Source organism: Montipora foliosa, chromosome 7, assembly GCF_036669935.1.
Source record: "Montipora foliosa isolate CH-2021 chromosome 7, ASM3666993v2, whole genome shotgun sequence".
In the NCBI taxonomy this organism is placed as follows: domain Eukaryota; kingdom Metazoa; phylum Cnidaria; class Anthozoa; order Scleractinia; family Acroporidae; genus Montipora; species Montipora foliosa.
The window spans coordinates 31069610-31074609 of NC_090875.1; positions in this window are offsets into that span (position 1 = coordinate 31069610).

Genomic DNA, 5000 nt, shown 5'->3' on the forward strand with positions numbered 1-5000 from the left:
AGCAGTTACTGTATTTTAGAAACTCCCTCATTAAACTTGGACAATCCTGTGAGAGACACCTTGATTTTAATATCATTCTCAGACTAGCAAAACAGCAAAAAATGAATGATCTTATTTTCTGTTTAGGCTTACTTGTGTTCACAGTTGTGCAGAGAGCTATACCTCATTTAAGTTGATAAACAAGAGTACTTTCCATTATCGGCTTTGTCTCGCAAACCCTTAAGAGTTGTCAGTGATGATGAATCTTTCCTGCTTCCCATTCTTACAAAAATGGCCACCGAAAGACCCACCAGAGTCAGTCGTGTTGTAACGTCTTTTGATGTCATGTACGCCACGTTGAAGCTTCCCACCTAAAATTTCCCAGGACAATGAGTTGAGCGAGAGGGCCCTGTGAGAGACAGGAGTTAAACCGTATCTTTTGGGTAATTAAAAAAAATGGCGAACGAAGTTGGCTATCAATGCAAAACCTTTATTCAGTTGTTATAAGGGCTAAAGGTAACAAGTCTTTATGAACCATGGCTTATGGTTGCCAGCTTGACTACAATGTAAGCCAAACAGGATGTCACGTGGAACCAATGTACAGATCTTCCAGTACCAGGTAACTTTATAATTAAGAAATAGGGAAATCAGTAAGAATGTGGAGTATTTAACGGATTCTAGCTACATCCCAGACTTGTCAGCTACAATCTTCGTTAAGCTTTATCAGATTGTAAGATGATAATTATGCTGCTGATTTTCATTATCGTAAACAGCTTCCATGCATTACATTTGCAAACGTTATTGTAAATCATTAGCTACCGTACCTTAAAAGAAAAATTATTAACATTAAAATTTTTCGTGGATTCACTGTTTCTACTTTTAGTTTAATTAATGTCACTTACTTTGTGGCCCAAAATACTAGCAAACAGTGTGGCTTTCTCTAGACCCTGTGACCCCATGCCTCTGGAATTTCTGCCATGCTTACCATAGACCCATATCACTCAATGTCCAAACAAAAGATTTTGCCCGTCGAACCTCTCATTCAGTGTGAGGCTGGACGGGCAAAGACAATGCAAAGACAAAGCCTTTATTCCCCACGGACTCCAAAATGGCCGCCGCGTGATAAAGGTGAATTGTAACCTTTTTGTTAGGTAAGAAGTTAGTGCATGTTCAGGTTGTTCTGGTAGTTCCATTGACTGTCCATTAAGTACTTTGAAAAACTTCATGAAACCTTAGTGGTGAAATACCCTTACCACAGAGGCTATTTGGAAACTCCAGAAGGATGGGACTTACAAATTACTATTGTTTAAAATTTTTGAAATCCCTATTTTTTGGTGTCTTCCCATTGTGGATTTATTATGAAATTACCCTGAGAGTGAGTTGAGGAATTAGGCGCGATCCATTCAACCAAAATTTCCGGAAATTCTGGTCCAAAGCTCAATGGAACGGTTCAGTCCTACCGGAAAAATTTCAAAATCTTTTGAGGTGGAGCACTTTTCCCAGGGGGACCGGTCTGAATCTTGGTTGAATGGATCATCCCATTTAAATTGGTATCCACTTTGCAGTGGCAAGAGTGGGCGAAGTTGTACGAGATAATGCGAGTTTAGGCGAGTTAAGGCGAGATAAGAAAATTTGAACATTTATAAATTACACATAAATAAATAATTTGTGCTGACAAATGGTCTTTGGCATTACTAAAGGAATTGAAGCAATTTATAGCTTAGTGCGTTTCAGGCAGCCTTCAAGTTCCACAGAAGGTTGTGGTGACGGTTGCCATGTAGATTTGGCATGGAACGGGTGACAGTTGCTTTCGCGGTCAGCCAAGTGATATTTCAAACGCATGTTTTTGGTGAAGTTGTTGAATTCTTTTAATATCTTTTTGTGTGATACCAGTTTTGTGGGAGTGGGAAAAAATTTCAAGACCTGTTAGAGCAACGTTTTGCGTTTTCAGGAAGAGATATATTCTATAGATTTTTGATGAATCTATCATTATTTCTTTTGTACTGAGTTTTATTTGCTCTGCGATTGAGGAGTCGCTTTCTATTTTTGCTTATGGGTCGCGAAGGGTTGGTCGGTCAGTGAAAGAGACGTTTGGATAAGTTGCAACTTTTGTTGTATTTTCCTTCTAGAAAATACATTTATGAGGTAGAGCTGTGATTTCGTTCGATTTCTCCTTAATAGTGCTCAGTTCTTTTTTTTCTAGCCAACGTTTTTCTCTGGCTGGGGTTGGTTCTGGATAGAGATCAGCTAGTCGCTGACTGGATTGTCCTTTCGGCCTTTCCTCGCCTGGTTTGGTCCGGGAACATTCGCTCCAACTTTTCTTGAGACTAGAGTTCTTTTCTTGTTGCCGGATCACTGACGTGCTGGAGGAGTTGTTGTTCTGCTTTTTGCTAGATTTTGTTGAACGCTGCAGTGAACTGTTCTTCAGGTCTTAGTAGTGGCCTTGGCTGGTACTGGAGACCAACAGGATAGGATTACTTGTCGTCGAATTCTGTAAGGACAGCTAGCGATTTTTAGGCTTTTGCGGGTCTGCTTGAAACTCTCGCTCTGCTATGGACGCTTGAGGGCTGGTGCTGGCTGCGAGGAAGGTATTTCTTCTTCTGAGTCGGAGAAGGTCCGCTTGGCTGGGGGCTTAATTTGGGATATTAATGGTGGTTCCTGGCTGTCTCTCATTTCTGCAAGGATTGCTCCGACTACATCATCGTTACGTGGATCATGGTGTTTCTGATAGGTTTGCTGCAGAGAGCGTTGTACCAGCTTGCAAAACCTGTTTCGGAATACAAAGTGGATTCCTTCATCAGTTGCGTGCTCTAATCGTTGACAGCAGATTTCGACCAAATGTTCGTTGAAGGTGCTTCTTTTATAGTCCTGTGAGTGGCGTCCCTCGTTTTGAACAACCAATATTATAACATAACTTGGATAAAACGCGCGTTCTGATTGGCCAATTGATCATTTCTATTTGCCCATCGGTGCACGCTCGCTGACGACAGCTGACGTGCGATCTAACTTAAGAAGAAAATGCCGTCACGAGCGCATCAGTCCTAATTTTCCAAGACATATTTTCCTCCTCTTAGACTGATTGGGGTGAACCTCTACAGAGCTCAAAATAGAAAGATATAGCCCAAAAGATTAATCACTAGCGGAAAAGGAGAATTAAAGGTCTTAAAGCGACGAAAGAGCGTTTCGTGTTTGTACTGCTTTTGATTTCCAAAACACAATCTAAACTGTGCTTAAATATTCAAGCCGAATCGCTGAATTGAAATGGATTTTATGAGACCAGGGAAGATGCTATAGGAAGGTAAATGGTGTTTTGGAATGTCGATTTTCTTTTTGAGATTTATTTCATCGGCCATTTGAGTTGAAATAGTATAACGTCGTTTTTTTTTGGATTAGAGAAGTCGTGCTGTTTGCGATAGCTTGATCGCTTTCAACAGAAGCGAAGCATGTGCAAAGACAGCGTGTTTGTGTCGACGCTCGCAAGGAAATCGAAATGTTTTCTCTCCTAAGAGAAAATTATAGTTGATTCCAATAAAATTTTTGACTGGGAAAACTGTTTGTTCATCATTTTGTCTTGTTGATTCAAAGTTGTCTTTAAAAAGCAAAGTTGTGTTGACATCGTCTGTAGACCAAACTTGATTTATGCAAATACAAGCGAAACACGCAGGAGTGGTGTTCACGATTATGTTATAAAAGAAATGGTAAGCGTGCAGCGTGCAACTATCGAGTTATGGACGCACTTGGGAGGTTTGCTAAGCACTCAAGAAGCTACGCTTCTCTTGTGCTTAGCAACCTCCCGCGTGCGTCCATAACTCGATAGTTGCACGCTGCACGCTTACCATTTCTTAAATATGACAAGGATGTTCGGTCCGTTTGGCGTCGTTCGGTTAACTGAACAATTAGAGCCAATCCGTATGCAAATTTGAGAACTCTAGCTTCCCTTTATAATGATAATTTTGTGCTGTAATATAACCAAGTTAAGATTTTGATGGCTCAATCTGACACTATCATGACTTGCTTTTTATAACTTTCATATCTTGTTTCATGTTACACAATATGTGTATTTTTGCGGTTGGTGACCGCTGCGCTCTCTCGAGACAGATACTATCAGCATTAGAAGATAAAATTCGTACCCCCGCGTGGCCATGCAATATCCTCCATTTATTATATGGACGAAAGTGTTTTACCGGGAACTAGAACACTCGTAGAATCAATTCGACCACTACTTCCTGCAACGTGGCGTGACGTGACGTGTTCTTCGTATGCACACGAGTGGTTATATTGATAGCCTGCAGTGCAGGCGTCATATCAAGCCTTCCGAACTCTATGGAGCCGCCATGTTGGATGGATGCTGCGAGGGAATGGGACGAGAGGAACGAAGAGGCTGATGAAACGAGAAACACCCCCCTAACTAAACGCGCTTCACTCCGTTTCCTGAAATGGGTCCACAACCAATCAAAGCTAGGTATCCTACAACCGGACGATCACTTTTTCCTCTCTCCCCCACCCCTCTCCCTTCACCTCTCTCGCTTTTAATGTACCCCCTTGATGACCATCTTTTTCCTCTTCCCAAACTTCCTCTGCTTCAGAAATTCAAGATAGCGGCAAAAAAATCCCGGGGAGGATTATGCTAAGGTCTTGGCCTTTAAATACCTCTGCACTGCAGGCGTCATGATTCCCGCCTTTTCTTCCTGCCCTTTTTTGTTGGTATAACCAACATTGGCATTAAAGCCTGCTTTTCAATCGCTACCATATTTATTTATTTATTTATTGTCCATATAACAAAAAAACAAAAAAAATTACACGTTAGCTCGAAGATATGAATTTTACATTCTTGTATCAAGAACAATATATCACGAGTTAGTGCAGGGAACGAGTGAAATATTGTTCTTGGGACGATAACATAAAATTCATATCTCCTCGCAACCGTGTAATATCGTCTATATATGAATAGAGACACCTGGGATATCTGTTTTTTCACAGATATTACTAAACGGCGACTTTATACCAGTGCATACCATATT